This window comes from Hoplias malabaricus, chromosome 7 (genome assembly GCF_029633855.1).
Source record: "Hoplias malabaricus isolate fHopMal1 chromosome 7, fHopMal1.hap1, whole genome shotgun sequence".
Taxonomy (NCBI): Eukaryota; Metazoa; Chordata; class Actinopteri; order Characiformes; family Erythrinidae; genus Hoplias; species Hoplias malabaricus.
In genome coordinates, this window is record NC_089806.1 from 23,155,200 (window position 1) to 23,173,247 (window position 18,048).

General features: G+C 38.1%; 1 long non-coding RNA gene across 1 annotated transcript; it reads right to left on the reverse strand.

The window, feature by feature from the left end:
• Positions 1–313: 313 nt before the first annotated feature.
• On the reverse strand, positions 314–16,269 carry LOC136701486 (uncharacterized). Its single transcript, XR_010803805.1, has 3 exons — positions 16,041–16,269; positions 7,850–7,912; positions 314–922 (listed from the first exon to the last, which is right to left on the reverse strand). It is a non-coding gene; the product is annotated as an uncharacterized lncRNA (long non-coding RNA).
• Positions 16,270–18,048: the final 1,779 nt, after the last annotated feature.

Here is an 18,048-nt window from a genome sequence, read left to right on the forward strand (position 1 = left end):
CCTGCTAATCATCCAGACGGAGCTGATCCAGACTCAGCTGTGTGTTCACTTCTGAATGTGGTTAAATCCTAATTAAAGTGAATTTTACGGTCAGGGATGGGCCAAAGCTGTGTCCCCTACATAAGTTTTTACATGGAAGTTGATTATGGTACATTACAACACTGGATAGAAAGCAGTTTTATATACAGGAATGCCTTTATATTCAGCAAATAAGGAGTGTTTGAAATTTCTGAAAATACCTTACCACTTGAGCCACACAAAATCAACAATCCCACAACAACAACAACAACAAAAAAGACTTTATTTAGTGTACATACACCCTTTGAGTACATCACAATCAGTTCTGCATACAGCTTGACCTGTCTGTGTGCCACCTTGTATATACTTGTATAAAATCACAGGACTATTGTTGGATGCATTTTGATGAGTGTTGGAATGTGGCAATTATGTGATTTCTGTCCTTTTTTATATTTTATTAGATCATAATCATATTAAACAAGGAAACAAATGAGCACAAACGTCCAACAATATTCAACAGCAAAAACCAGGTGCAGGTTTATTGTACAAAAATGTCTATCCAACCTATAGCCTAAGTCAGGGCCAAACCCAGAGCCAGCAGGCAGGGGGCATTTTATTGAAGCAGACGTGAAGCAGTGTGTGATTCCATATGAGCATGGACTTCTTTTGAGCCAGCGTCCTGGGCACATGTCCATAACAGGAAAGGCCAGCCTGGCTGCCCAGAGTGAGAGGACCTGTTCACAAATGCCCTGAGAACTCCATTCCTCCACAACATTTCCCATGGTGCCTCTGTGCTCCGGGTTCTGGAAGTTGTCCAATACGCTTTGGTCACATGGATCAGCATTGTTCAGATGGAGTTTGTCGCCATGGCAATGCACACCACAATAACCAGCATAGGGTTTTCCTCAGATCCAGCCAAGTGTTCCCCACAATGATTAGAAGCAACAATAATGAGAGAGAGAGAGAGAGAGAGAGAGAGAGAGAGAGAGAGAGAGAGAGAGAGAGAGAGAGAGAGATTATGCAAACACAGATATCACAAAACAGGCAGCATTTAGTTTCAGCTTGCCAAATGGAAGCATAAGAGAACTATATTTAAATCAAATAAAAGATTGTTTTACAGCCACACGAGCACATTTGGGTGCCAAGACGCCTTCCCGCCTTTGAGGAGGGAAAATCAAGTGTGATCATGTGTATTTTTCGAGTGCACAAGCAGAAAGCGAGTGTCCATTTTCCCACTGGGTAAGCAGTTGGAGCGGCTGCAGCTTTATTGCGGGCTGCTCGGCTGTTGTGCTTGGCTGAAGGAAAGAGGTTTTTAAAAGTGGAATCCATGGACCAGGCAGCCCACAGAGAACCTTTAACTGTCTATGGGCTTTCTTCAAATTATGGTCAGTTAAACAACCATCGATTTTTGTAACACCAGATTCTCTGTGGACATAAAAATGAAGAAATTTTAGAAAAAGAAAAAAAAATGATTATGATGATTATGACAAGAATGATGAAGTAAAGGGTGTAACCATGTTAATGAAAAAGAAAATGAAGATAACAATGAAAAGACAACAAAGCCACATGATGATGAGGAGAATGAAGAAGAGCAGGTGAAGAAGAATTATTTGAAAAAAACAAACAAACAAAGAATAGGAAAAAAAATGATGACAGCGATACTAATGATGATTAATATTATGAGAGAAAAGCTGTCTTTTAGAGTTATAGTCTCTTAATCCACAAAACCCAATGATGAGAAACATGAAACAAACCGAATAAACAACATTGAATACTTTTTTTTTCTTCACATTTCTTGGTGTATTCTGTAATTATTTTTGGTTTGAAATTTCAATGCAACGTTATTCTGAAAATTGATTTATAGTGAATGACAAAGCTGTGTAGGGAACTTTTCAGACCTTATATGGTGGTTGTAACACATATGTCACCACGGGCTCTTAGGGGCTACATCATTCGAATGTGGTGAGGTTCTCTAAGAAACCTCTATATTGGCATTAATGAAATTACAACTGAGCGCTCTAGAACACAACAACACAACAAAAGGAGGAACAACATGACAATGAACAAGAACTAAAAAGGAGAAGAAATATCAAAAAAATACATGAAGAGTGCATTCACCGTGAATTCACCAGTGTTAAATCAACACTATTAGTGTTAAATTACCACAGTTGGTGTAATAATTTAACCCTCTCAGTGGAGAATTTGCTGTGTGAGGAGAATAAGAAGAAGAACAACAGAGGGATAACAGTCTCATTGGATTCTTGCAGGGACCTTAATATTGTGGCATTCATGTTAAAAAGGTGAGGAAGGCTAAATGCTTATATATTGATACACAATACACAATGCAAATATGCAGGGTTTTATAATCTCTATATATCAACATTGCTTTAGATAAAAAGAATAAGTAGGCTAGGAAGACAAAAGACAATTACTAATAAAAACCAGAAGCAATGATCATCATTGTGATCTTTGAAAAGAAGATAATGAAAATGATGATGAAAATGAAGAAGAAGTAAATAGTGATGACAACGATGATAAATCTGATCAGTAACACCTCATGAAATGAGTCTTCTCTGAAATAAACTGAGTCTTCTTTCAAATAGTTGAAATAGACAGTAAATGTAGAAGAACGGTTGTATTAGAAACCCTGGATACGCAGTGTTTGAGCTAATGTTTGTTATTTTAGTTTTCAAATCTCCCACTGAAACAACACTGGAGGATAAAGGCTTTATCTGTGCCCTGACAGCACCTGGACAGGTTAATCAGACACTGAGATAAACACAAGTGAGGGAAAGGCAAACACACACACACACACACACACACACACACCTCTCATGCTGAAATACTAAACTCTCAAAACTCTCACAGACACCGATACCAAGGATAAAGGAAATACCTTAAGATAAACTGAGTGTGGTGTGAAGACTGTCGGACTAGACGTCCATTCCATTCACACACATGCAGAACAACAGTCAAAAACCACCAGAATCACAACTCTGGCCATATACAGAGAGAGTGTGTAATGTTCCTCACACTGGGTACAAACACCCTCTCCTACTTTCCCTCAAAAAACAAAACTGGATAGATTTATTTATTTGCCCAGTCAGTCTCATTAGTTCCCTATTCTAGTCTTGGGGATTGGAATATTCCTGATGCAAATAATCAGCTCTTTGCCAAGCTCTCCCTGTGTTAAAGTGGATGTGTTAGAGCAGGACAATAGCAGGTTAAGTTTAGATTAGATAACCTGGTGGGGCGGCACGGTGGCGCAGCAGGTAGTGTCGCAGTCACACAGCTCCAGGGGCCTGGAGGTTGTGGGTTTGATTCCCGCTCCGGGTGACTGTCTGTGAGGAGTTGGTGTTTTCTCCCCGTGTCCACGTGGGTTTCCTCCGGGTGCTCTGGTTTCCTCCCACAGTCCAAAAACACACGTTGCAGGTGGATTGGTGACTCGTGAGTGAATGTGTGTCTGTGTTGCCCTGTGAAGGACTGGCGTCCCCTCCAGGGTGTATTCCCGCCTTGCGCCCGATGATTCCAGGTAGGCTCTGGACCCCCCGCGACCCTAAATTGGATAAGTGGTTACAGATAATGGATGGATGGATAGATAACCTGGTTAGGGATCTAATCAATATCATTCATCCCCTAATTACAGCAGTGCCTTCAGTTTTCTTATAGAACTGATTTGGCAATAAGTTGAATTTTGAGGTAGCTATGTTTGGTGTCCAAGTTTTGCTTTTTTAGTTTAGTGCTAGCACTATTATAGAATCGCCGATCGCAAACACTTATTTATTTATTTTCTATAAATGTATTCCCATCAAATTTCTCCTCAGCCACATCTTCATCATGTTTTCACATACTTAAGCATTGTGTTTGAGGACACAGTTTAAAGTAGGACACAATATATGTGAACTGTTGAACTGAACACAACTACATATAGCTGTGCAATACAGTAAAGCTAAATACAATACAGTAAAGCATGTAGTCAGACATGGTTTGTCCAATTATGTTTCCCATTGCTCTTGTTTGCCTCCCTGAATAATGCTGAAATTGTGTAAGTGGGAGGGGCAATTTAGCACAAAAACTCCTTGCTCATTTTCATAGTCCACAGTACTACTGTCATCTTAGCCACATCGACGTATCTGTGTGACCTTAAAGGACCTTTTACAAGTTAACACATTTTTCTTGAATGAAACATCTAAGACATGCTTGGTCAAAATACCAAAAATCAAATTAGAAGGGGGATTGTTGGTTGGTAGGTCCCCAAATTAATGCGCCATTGCCCTGAGAAAGTGATTTTTTCCCCCAGAATATATCCCATTTAATAAAGACTTTGATGTAGTTTGAATGGGATGATAGAGAAAGTTGATAGAGTAGGTAAGAGGTTTATGGAAAATATTTATGCAGCTATTGACTAGTTTTGTGAGCAATGTCTCACATGTATAGCATTCCAGTGCATTACTCTGCACATAAAGTACCTCATAAATCCTAAGTGTTAATCCAAAGAAAACAAGATGTTCTATCATGTTAATAACTAGCCATGGCCAGGTTTGAAAAATGCCAGAAAATATGTCTGATGAGGGACACGCCTGAAGGTGGTGTAGACATACGCAGGTGAATAAGATACGCATGGCTCCTGGCAAACTTAGAAGTACGGGATGTTGCCCGCCCGGCTGGTGTGGTTTTAGTTTGGTACACGGAGTAATGGGCTTGGCCTACTGCACTGGAACACGTGGGTGGAGACTTTGATCAACAACGAACATTCCATTCTCTTCAGAGGGTGTGGATCAGTAGCGCTTACAGAGTAATTATTCAGCATTGTCTTGGCAGGGACAGTTTATCGACTTTAAATATTTGGAGGTGCTTTGTAAATAATATAATAATAATGTATATAGAGTGTTTTTAACAATGACAGTGCTATGTGTACACTACTTTGCCCAAACTGCTGCACACCCAGTTCAACTCTCACAGCACCTCAAACAATGAGTAGACAAAAAATACCAAAGGCATTTTGTCTATTCATTGTTTGGCAGCTTGAAAAGATGCAGTGTCTTGCTTAGAGGGAAAAAAGTGCTAGCCTTCGGTTTTTTGTAGCATCAAGAAATTGAGGGACACCGGCAGCACCTAAAATTGGGTGCTTTGAGAAAAATGTGTGATGATTTAGGCATGTATTCATAAAGTGGCACATTTCTTGCCAACAATAGACTCCCAGACATAGCTTTCATGTAAGTCTTTAGAAATATACTTTGCATAGTAAAGTCCTCAGCTTTATTATAATTGTATATTGTTTAGGTCTTACAGTCTAATACACTTCCCAGTACATTTTAGTACACACTAAGAAATATGTCCATATTACCACCGTCTTCAACTAGCTTCACTGGCTCTCATTTACATACTTCAACAAATTCTGCTGTTGGCATTTAAGTCATTGTATGGCTTTGTTCCCACCCATCTCTTCTACATCACCATGCCCCTTCGTGCAAACCAATTTCCTCTGATTCTGTTCTACTGGCTGTCTGGCAGCTCTATCAGTGTTGATGCCCCCACACTTTGGAACTCTGGACCCTCTGTACCCCTTCTATCTGCTGTTCGTCCTCTCTTTCCATCTTCAGAGCCCAGCTCAAAGCTTTTCCTGGAATATTTTCATTCTTCCTGATTAATAATAAAAAAAAGATTTTGTCCTCAATTGTAAAGCATCCTTTGGTATGTGAAAGGTGTTATATACACACATATCATTTAAGTGTTCTCAGTGAATTGTCAACTGGACACCAGACACATAATAAGCAAAGCTCCAGTTTGCTGAACTGGAAACAGATTAAGGAGACATCTTTAACAGGATAGATAGTTGGACGATATTAGAAGTTTTAATATTGTAATGTGCCTTCCACACCCATATTCATGGGTTGATGCATTAAACAGGTGGCCACCATCTCTCTCTCTCTCTCTCTCTCTTTCTCCTGTTGTGCACTGTAATTACTGTAATTGTTTGGCCAGTTGCCAGTCAGGCTGTGATTTGTGGGTCTCACTCCAGAGGACCCCTGTGTGAGGGAGAGACAGGCGTCCACTGTGTTGCCCACTCGGCCCGACCCATCTGCTGCTGCGGCTGATTTGAAGTCCTCTGGGAGGATGCAGGTGGTACAGTCTAGACCCCCATAGCTCGTACATCAACAGAAAATGTCATTCGGTGTGTTGAGACCCCATGGGACGACTAACAAAGCACATCTTCACGGTGATACAGTTTAATTTCAGGGGATTTATAAGTGGCATTCCATGAATTAAAATTTCTTTCTCTTGCTAAAGGGGCTTTTTACATGATTAGCTTTTATGACAGCAAGTCAGACTCTCATAGTAAATCTTAAAAAATATAAATGAGTGAATTCTCTATTATATGGAAGCCTTTTATAAACTACATCAACAATTCAGCACTGAAACTACCCATATTTCATGAGATCATACATACTCCCTGAATTCTTTTTCTTCTCAGCTTCTGGATTTTAGTACAGACCACACAGTTGTATTATATCATTTTAATGTTCCAAAAAGATTTTTAACCAAAAACAATAAACAGTGTTGGGAAAAGGAATTAATTAGTTAACTAACTAATAAATAAATAAATGTGATTGTTTAAAACTGTTAATAAAATGATATAATGAAATATAATGAAAGTGACTCATTGATTGTGCCTCCTCTATTTATACATTTAAAAGCAGTTATAAACCTGGGTTTTGATGCATATGTTGATTTTCAAATGTACCAAAGAAATATATAAGCCAGCATGAAGACCTGTGTATAGAATTAAATATAGCTTCCAGAAAAGCACCAATTAAGAACTTAAATATTGTTTTTTTGTGGTTTATGTATTATTCATATCATGTAGGATTGTTAATAGTAGGCCATTCATTCAGGAGTTACTGCAAGCCAAACTTAATAGGACGAGTAAACAGACGGATTACATTGTAGTTGCTTCATCCTTAAAATGCATGTTCTTGCAGGGCCCCTTCATTGCAATGTTGTTTTGGATATATTTTTAACTGAGATTTTGGAAGGTATGTGAGAGATTATTCATTTATTCACCAACAATCTATCAGTCACTACACTTCTACTAAAAAGGACAAATACAAAAAGTGCAAAACTGGTGAAAAATGCTCCGTTTTGCAATTAATTTCAACATAAAATAAAATATTGTAGGGACAGCTCTACTTTTCATTTTTTTCTTTTGTAGCCTCTCTCTCATCATTTCCCATAAAGACAAACAGAATGGGGAAATTAAGGGATTAAGGGATTATCTCTTACAACAGAGAGAGAGAGAGAGCGAGAGAGCTGCTAAGCAGTGGTGCAGCCTTAGATCCTTTTTATTGGCAGATGGCTGACTGCAGCCCCTGATGACTCAGTGTAGGTTCATCACACCACCTTCATCATCCTCATCCTCATCAACTTCAATGTTCCAGGATCAGTGTGAAATCAGTACAGTTCAACAGTTGTAGAGGGATGACATCAGCACATGTCCAATATCTAATTAAGCGCCGTGTGATGATCTCAGCAGATCGGAGCACAAGGCTCTGGGATCAGGACTATATTGACTGTAATAATTCTGTCTTCACATGCTTGTCATATAGTGTTATGGTCTTGTATGTGTTTCACAAAGCCATTTGCAGCCAAGTTTGTTGTGGCTTGGTCAAACTTCTCCTCAATTTCCTCATTGTTGGAAAATATATAATGCAACCAGTGGTAATAGATAAAAGTCAATAGCTGAGGCCTATAACCTGAGATGTGTGGCATTGCCTCTTGGTGGTTAGAATGTTTGCCTCTAAGTGCTGGACATCTTGTGTTCAAGTCTTACCTGGGTGGAGTTTCCATGTTCTCCCAGTGTTTGTGTGGGTGTCCTCTGGGGGTCTCTGGTTTCCTAACACAGTCAAAAAACATGGAGGTTAGGGAATTAGCTATTTTATATGAACTGTCCTGGTGTGAGTCAATATGTGTGTATGTGTTCTTCTCATCAGTATTTTTGTTGATTGAATGTTGAATGGAATGGAGTTAAATGTGTAGTGTTCATTGTGAAGTGTCCTTGGTATCTAGAAAGGTAAATATGACCTGCCATGAGCCACTGAAACCATTTATTGGTAGTACATGACAGTAAGATGGCAGTAACAAATGTGTTTCTGAAACTTTCAGTTTTAATTGTAATAACAATTAAACCCCCACACCACAGTAAAAACAGTAAACCAAAAGTGGTCTTTCTGTGCCATTGCTAGAACTGGCATGATACCACTGTTACAGTCTGATACTGATATTGATTTTGAAACCTGGAGTGCTGAGAAGAACAAATTACTGAAATCAGTTAAGTACGGTGGTCGAGAAAGCCCAAATGCACTGAAATTTAAAACGAGCTTCAAAAGCACAAAACACATCCATCAAAACGACAACACCCAGGCTTCAGTGCAAGTTCAAAAAACAAAAGCAAGCTCAGAAACAAATGCAAGTTTAGAACTGTGATGCAAGATCAAAAAACAAGTGCAAGTTCAGAAACACAGTGTAAATTCAGTCACCACAAAATGGAAGCTTTCTGGAGGAGGTTGTTTCACTTCAAACACCAGAATTGCTGATGTGTATTAGGCTTCAAACCCCACATATTTTGGGGGAGGGGGGATTACAATTTCAGCAGGTGTCAAAATAGCATTTGCAAATTTCTACTGCCCCAATAAAATCCTTTCTGAAAAAATATCTACCCACCAAGACATACAAATAAAATTGGATGTGTATGAAACTATACACTCCTTAGACAAAAAGGTAGGATCATTTCAGTGGTAGAATTTTGAAATGCTATTATGACACCTGGCAAAACTCTGGACTGTAAAGCCTGATACACATCAAGTTTATTTTGGTGACATGTCTTGATGTGTAGATGTTATCTTCCAATGCATTTCACTGTAGATTCTCCAGTGAGTGTTTTATAGGGGGAGTAGCCATTTGGCAATGCTATGTTGACAGCCTGCACTAGTTTTAAGTCAGAGGGTGGCACCAGTTTGAAAGAGGTTTCTCAGTGGTTGCAAGGTTGATGGGGTCAGATTTAAACGTGTCTTCTTCAAAGCACGCTGATGATTATCCAGAGTAACTACATTCACTACTTACTCCACAGTGACTAATGAACCTGTTGATAGATGGATCCTTTGTGTCTCTTTTTATCTTTTTATACCCATCGTCTCCCGTGTCCTCCACTGCCCATGTCCTCGCGGCCTTGATTCCTTTACGGAATAATGAGACAGAGCCACTTATGTCAAAGTGACCTAAACAGTACAGACACCCTTATTCCTGCTCTCTTTCTGTCTGTCTCACTCTGTCCTTCTACCTCATCTATTTCGCTTACTCTACCTTTCTATCTTAGTTTCTTCTGTTTCTCCTTCTGTTTTCTTTTCTTTCTCCTTCCCTTTCTGCTTCATAGTTTCTCTCTCTGTCTGTCTACTGTATCTCCTTGTCTATGTCTCTGCCTTCTAGACACGTACACACACAGACAGACAGACAGACGGACAGATACACACACACACACACACACACACATAGACAAAAACACACACACACATAGACAAAAACACACACGCACAGCAATAATATTTCTTTGTACTTGCAGACCTTTAAAATAAGTACACAGACAGGACTCACTTCATTACATTCTGCTGAGCATTTAAAGTAAGCAGTGCCAGACTAATGTGTGTGTGTGTGTGTGTGTGTGTGTGTCTGCAAATGAAACAGTCTCCAATCTCCAGTGTCAAAACCCACATTCAGTTGTATGCAAAAGTAGATCCAGTTTACAGAAAACACACTTTTGCATGTTTTAATGATTACTTTTTTTCATTTAATTTAACACATGGTGTGGGAATCAAATTAATCTTACATTCAAAACCAGATTAAACATTGTGCATATTTATATAAATCTGAACAAAATGTTTGTTTTTGAAGACAATCCTCAAAACAGTGCCTGTGATATCATGTGCTCTCTGTAATTTTACTAAAGTACATTAGTCATATAGATCAGTTTAAATGATTTAACATAGTATTAATCCATAAATCTGTTTAGAAGTGCAGTTAGATGAGTCATTAATAAATAATCTAACAAGCATTGTAGGTTTTTTTCTTCTGCTCTTAATACACTTGAGCTTTTGCCCAAAGATCACTTTAATGCCTCCAGGGTCGTATATGCTTCCAGCAGAGATCACTTTTCACAAAAGAAATATGGATAGATAAACGAGTTATTTGTCATCTGTACTGGATGGATTGAACATGGTGAGTGATAGCTAATCAGAGAGAGAGAGAGAGAGAGAGAGAGAGAAAAAACATTCTAGATTTGGTCCATGGTTGAATGGCCTGATTCTGTCGGTCTAGCTGGCCCAGGCTTTGAATAACAGCTCTCTACATTATTGATGTGTGGTGATGTGAGACCGCTTTGGGAAAGCTACACTCTCAGAGCTTTGGTAATTAGCAGAAACATGCTGGCCTGGTCTGGACGGCTTTTGTGTCTGCTTTGTTTTGGTGCTGTGGTGGTGTGCTTTACACACCCATCACAAAAGCAGGGCCAGCCGTACTTCTGTTCAAGACATAGAGATCAAATCTATAAAATAAAACAGCCACCACAATAATGCTAATATGTAATACTTTGAATTGAATGTCACCTTCTGTGTGTGCCAAAATAGCAGATTTGTGTCTGGTCCTTTTGCGTATCAATCCAATTATCTTTTCCTGCAGTTGTAGACATTTCTTGGTCACATTAAGTGGTGAAAGGTGCTAGGTCCCTACAGATTGTGGTAGTAACAGACTGGTGCTAAGCTAACCCTTTTGCTATAAAGCAATGTTCTGCCTTTCCAGGTAAAATACAGACATGTGATGCTTGTAAAGATCAGCTCATATTTTATTTTTATTTAAAGACTTTAGATTTTTTTAAAGATTTTAGTAGCCATTAAAGGAACAATCTGTAAGATATTTACTGTACTTAGTCATAAAATGTCCAGGATGTGTGATCATAGATTAAAGAAACAGTCAAAGCTAAAACACTGCCCAAGTGAACATAGTTAATGTTATATTTTACCGGACCCAAAAAGTCCCATTGCCCTTCTAAAAATCTCCATGACCATGACCAGAGAGGAAATTGGCCCCGTGTTTAAAAAGTGGAAGAAATCATTTCTTTAAAAAAATATCAGACACCTATGGATAGAATAAAAAGCGTTAACAGCATAGGTTGTGTGTGTTATATAAAGAAAGCAATTCATAGCAATGATTGAAAGGTATCAGGAAAGGTGTTTTGTGTGTTTTATACGAAGAAGGTGAATAACAGCATGATTGAAAGGTGAAAATACCATTGTTTGTTTGTTTTAAAGAAACTGAGGCAGATTCATGTGTGTTTCTCCATGCTGTGTGTGTGTGTTTTAAACAATTTAACTAGTAAGAATTGTATTTGAAAAGCCTCACATTTTCACCTATTTAATTTGGAACGGAGAAATCGTACTTGGTACTTTTCAAATGTTCTTGTACCTTGAATATTCCTGAATTATGGCAGATTATATTCAGTGGTACTGATATTAATCAGAAAAGCCATCCACACATTGTAGAATATTCCATTCGGAAAGTGAGTAGATGTTTCAGTCCTCCAAAGACATACAAAACCCAATGAAAACAGTTTAAACTCTCAGCAGAACCCAAAAATGGCTCATACTAAAGAAGAAGAAAAAAAAACACCTATGGAAAGTCTTCTCACTCTGTGTGTATATTTTTTCATCTCGTACCTAGTGAGAGAGCTCTGTAATTCAGAAATGGTCATTAAGGCAATCAACAGTGAGAGTAATTACTGTGGCCTCACATTCTGTTTGCTCATGCTTATTTCTAAAAATAAAACCAGCACACGACATGGTGCTAATTGTAAAAATCCAGCACAATTTTTCACACATAGACCTCAGTGAAAATGAATTGCCCTAGAAAAAAAAAACACTGAAATGGGGCTTGATTTTGAAAAAGGACAACCCAAGTTATTATTCAGAGAAATTCAAGATGTAAAAATATCAGCAATAAGGTTATATCCATGCTTGAAAAAGCTCAACAAATGAAAAGTGTTTACTGTAAGTGTTTAAGCAGTAAAAAAACCCCAGTTATCTACAAAATGCCACTTACTGTAAGCACCAATCAAGCATGAAGACTCACCACAGGTGGGCGGAGTCTGTTGAAAGTACTTTACCCCGCTTGTGCTACTTATTTATGATAGAGGTCAGGAAAAGATCAGGGTTTTAATTCATCACACTTTTTCAAACTGCATCAGACTGGTCCTTTCCTCCAAATATCTGCTTTCTCATACCTAATGTTTTGTTTTGTTTGTAAATAAATGTTTTCTTGTCTTTATTGGAAAAACAGTACTAATATCATTAACCATAAAGATGAAAACCCTTATAAAAACTGAAACTTACGTAAGAAGCAGAAATCAAAGGAAAAGCAGAATGTTTAATAATATCAACATTATCTTTTTGTATTTTTTATACATTGCTTTATTGGTGGGATTTCAAACTGTGGATTATTGTTAGGTCTGTGTGTCTTTGTTTTATAGGGATTATACTTTTCTTTTTTATTTACACATTCTCTTTATATGTTAAATACAAGTGAGCACATGCTAAATATGGAGTGGGTAACTCCTGAGTCCTGAAGCTTGCCTTAGATATTTGGGTGTTTGTGAAGGTTTTATACTCTACACTATTCAGGGTACAGTGATGTTGCAGCTCTAGAGTGTTTAATGTGACTGTACTCACAAGGAGGATCTTTACACTGCGGCTCAGCAATGTTAAACCACAGAGCAGTGTCCCGCCCACTCCACTGAAACTGTAAAGTTTCCACCACAGTGTATCCCCAGACGTAAGCTCCCAGAAACTACTCTCACTGTTATATTTAATACATTGTGTGTACTTTAAGTGCATTACTCACACAGTCCTGAATGAGGCCCATCTTTGGGCCTAGTGCATGGTTGGTTCTTTTAATCTGAATGTGTGAAACTCTGCCCCCAGAGTAGTTGTTCAGGTACATTTTCATTTATTAGGTGTACAAATAGGTGTAAAAGTGTTTTTTTGTGTGTGTGAAGAATTGTAATTAAAATTTCAAATAGGCTCATGCTCATTTGTCATTTAATTGTAACTGGTGTGTGGTATTAAATGTGACAATTGTCAGTTTCAACAAATAAGAAGGAAAATTTAGTAGTTTTGAAATTGGCAATCAAGAAAAATTCTTCAGTTACTGCTCTTGTTATGAGTTTCATCAAAAAAGCACTGCAAACGCATGTGCATCTATTTGTTCTGTCCTTAGAGATAATATTATATCCAAAAGTATGTGTGAGTTTTGGTTTAGATTATTTAAATATGGTGACTTCAACTTTAGTTAGCATGAACATTCTGTATTAAATACATCATTGATAGTTTTATTTATTATATATAAAATTACAATTCTTATTTTAAAACTATGCAACAGTTACCATGAATTATGAAAAGATTAAGAGAAGTTATTTGTACCTCAATTTTTTATTTATTTATTACTTTTTAACCTAGCAAACTCCTCAAACCAGTCCTCAGTAATTCGACACATTAGTTAGGACATTGGTTCCAGAGCGTACCCTGCCAAAGCCAGTCCATCACAGGACTTGAATCAAGAAAGAAGAAGAGTGGCTGTGGGAAGAAAGAAGAGTTCCTGGGAGACACAGGGAGAACACACCAAACACCTCACACACAGTTACCCAGCGCAAGAATCATAATCAGAACTCCATATATGCCAGTGTGCATATACATATGTATTACACATATTCATGGCAAATAACAGAAAGCTGAAATTTTTAAATCAATTTAAATGTTTTTACTTGTACATTGTTCACATATGCTAAAACTGAACACTACCTGCTGCACCACCGTGCTGCCCCAGTAAAGGGTATGATAGTAGAAATATGTGGTAATTACTAAGTATCTTACAAACACTTTACAAATAAGACACATAATTATGTTTCGAATCCATTGTACTTGTAAGCATAATTATAGATTACAAAATTGAATTAAACGTCTCACAGTTTATGCAAGTGACTATTACTGTCGTTTTTTTATAAATAAGGAATGCAGCTATTTTGAATTCACTGTATTTCTGAATGTAATTATAGATCTTTTAAAATTATTTACAGTGCAGGGCATGGTCAGCTACTTTCATTACAGGCACTAGTAAATTTTCATGTTGCTTTGTACTCATTAGATTAAGGACATGTGCTTTACCACAATAATCATCACATATTTCGAAGATGTTTTACACTGTTTTGCCTATATGTATTGAGGCATTATATGTACATAGCGGACTAATGATGAAATGGGTGTTTCCCTTCTGCTCACATGGGTAGGACACGGGATATGCACCCTGTAATACAGGCAGTACGGGCTGTAACTTATATTGTAGCTTAGTACCCAGTACTTTCCTGCAATTTACCACTAAGAATGATGTAAATATAGCTTAGCATCCTGTATAATGTAAAATAAGCTGCATGGGCTGTAAACTGAAGTCACAGGAATCTGAATTTAATTTTGCACCCACTCTGTTAATACAAGTTAAAATGTGCTTTGCATGAAATACATATTAACTAAGTAGTATAAGTACAAAACCTACACAATTGAACTTGTTTAAGTATTACACCAAGATGACCTGGACATAAGGCTATTGACACGACAGCTTTTTTTAAAAAATAAATAAATAAATTACTCAGTTACAAAACAATTTCTTTTCAACCAGCAAAATCAAAACATGATTGCTTGCAATTTTTATAATACTTTTAACATCCATCCCACTAGAACACATAAACACATTCTATGTATGCAAACTCCAACCAAAGCTTTATTCATTCATTCATTCATTATCTGTAAGCGCTTATCCAGTTCAGGGTCGCGGTGGGACCAGAGCCTACCTGGAATCATTGGCCGCAAGGCGGGAATACACCTTGGAGGGGGCGCCAGTCCTTCACAGGGCGACACAGACACACATTCACTCACACACTCACACCTACGGACACTTTTGAGCCACCAAACCACCTACCAACGTGTGTTTTTGGACTGTGGGAGGAAACTGGAGCACCTGGAGGAAACCCACGAAGACACGGAGAGAACACACCAACTCCACACAGACAGTCACCCGGAGCGGGAATCGAACCCAAACCTCCAGGTCCCTGAAGCTGTGTGACTGCGACACTACCTGCTGCGCCACCGTGCCGCACCCAAAGCTTTATCTGCTTCTTTTTTTTTTAATTAGCCCACAAAAAAAACGACACATACTCAAAAACTATTATATTCTGCATATTTTTCTTCCCCTTGTTTGTTTCCTGCTTCATTCTGTGGGATGGGTCAGATGGTGCATACCCTAAAACAAAAGTAATTGTTGACATCATTGATACCCTCATATTAGAATAGGAAGAGTGGATATTGGCTTAAAAGAAAAAAAGAAATAGACAAGAAATTCCACTTGTCTATTTCAGGGTAGTGGTTAGTACAGGTTTACACAAATAATATTAGGCTTTCAAGGGTCTACTTATGTAGGCTTACATGTTAGAATTGTGTCTAAATGTGAGCGTTAGTGTTACATGATATAAACTATAGCAAGCCACTAAAAGGGCTCAAATCACAAGCAAAAATTCCAAACCTGGATGCAATTGCAAAACAGAAAACAGGCCTAGCATTTCCTGCAACCTGCCTTAAACAGTTGCCTGTAGTGCCCAGCTCATTTTATTTACTTTGAGTATTTCCGTCGTAGGCCCATCTACTTTGAATTTACCCAGCTCTAAACCTTGTTGAGCTAAAACATAAAAATTGTCAAATATATCATAGATATAGCATGTTAACTAGCATGATTAATCAGCCAAAAACATTATTTTAGCCTAGCGTTAATCACTGGATGTAGATAAATTTACATATGGCTTACATAGGGATAATAACACATTATAAAAAGGAACTGCAGTAGGTTAAAGCTACATATTTTAATAAAATATATCTCACCAGTGGCAGAAATGGCACCAGACAGAGAATACCTAGGTCAGAGTAACTCGTTCATTTGTCCTTGCGCTGCGCATGCGATCCACTCACTTTGTTCATATGAACCATGGGCGCTACAGGATCAGATTCACGCCCAAACAAGTCTTCGGTCACATGACCACTGCAGATCCTCAGTGTAGGAAAAACTGATTAATTCAGGAATCAAAAACGGTTCTTCAGTTTTGATTCTTTCTATCACTGTTACACAACTGATTAAACTGAGTGGCAAGGCCATTAACTTACTGAGCGGCAGATGTTGTTATAGGGTTTCATAACTATTACCATTCAAAAAGGGTCATTTTACATGCATTTTGTTGTTTACTGTGCCTAAAAATACAAAAATAAAAAATGTGAATACCTTAAAGTATGTCTGTTGAAAACAAATTGGATATTAAATGAATTATATTTTACTACTGACAATATATAATATAACATATAATAGATTCAGTATATATACTCAGTTCTCATGCTCAGTACTCAGGGCTCATGTTTCCCTGTTCAGAATGCTTAGAATTTCAGTAGATTTGGAATTGTAGTTACATGCCTTATTTGTGAAATATTTGTAATATACCTGGTAATAAATGTATACATCTACTCGTATACCCTTAACTGTACACCTAAGAGTGTGTCTATATAAAATGTTTGTAAGAAGTTGGACCTGGATCTCTGTAAAGTTGATTTGTGATGACTTCTGTTGTAAAAAGCGATATATAAATAAAATTTGATTGAATTTCATTGATTATGAATGAGGATGGATCAGTGCTCATCAAATATGAATTCACAAATTATCCAAAAGTTTAAGAACACGGTTCCTCAAGAACAAAGGATTTTAGGTAGATCACACAATCTAGGGCAAAATATCATCATCAATGTAGGGAATCAGTTGACCTTTTTACGAGTAAAGTGTACGGCTGAATATCACACTACCCATGACTTTCAATCTCTCAGACAACAATGCACAAAAAATGCATATTTTACAAACTGTCAACAAATACAGTTCACCACTGCAGCCAGGAGTTAATTCTGTACAGTGCACAATGAATTTCAAACCATCCTAAACACACCAACTTTATTACTACAGAGCAATGTTTCAAAATAGTTGTTCTTGTTAACAAACAGTACCTTACAAATATGGCAGATGGACATCAGACTTAATATTTATATTATTTTAAATGCAATAGGCTTAAACATTCTGCAGCTTTGTTTACTTTCAAACATTATTAGGGGTTTGGAGCAATCAGATTCTTTTCAATAATCTGCTTTTCCCCAATGCCCAGTAGCTCCTGAACATTGACAGGTTGTCAGCCATACACACACACACACACACACACACACACACACACACACACCCATCCCATTAGTGATGGAAATCACAGATATAGTGACAGCTGCTGCTGTGTGTGTGTGTGTGTGTGTGTGTGTGTGTGTGTGTGTGTCCCCTCTAGACTCGGCTTGAGTTACTGGACCAGCTTTAGTAGCAAAGGATGCTTCCAGACAATCATGTGACCATGCTGTGTTGGGATCTCCCGATGGTCACATGACCCTCCCCCCATCCACCCCTGTCCTTTGCTGAATCACATCATTCCACTGTGAGCAGAGGACACGACAGGAGGAGAGAAAGTGGGAAGAGAAGGGTGGGAAGAGGGGGGCTTTCTGTTCAGCAGCAAAAGAGAGGAAACCACCTGACTTGCTGGCACTTTCTCTTTCTCTCCCTTCTTCCCTTCCTCATTCCCACCCTCCATATCATAGCCTCACTTTCTCTTTCTCTTTATCAGCTCTATCACCCCATAGCCATTTGACTGCAGCTGTTCCCATGTGATAAATAATTCACATGCATGTGTGTGCTTGTGTGTGTGTGTTGGGGGGGGGCGTTGAAGGGGTATAGAGTGAGGCTTGCTCTGATCAGGGGCTTTCTGCTGTACTTTATAACCTTCCCATATTAAGGGGTCTGAATTTCCCACATCACTGAAAA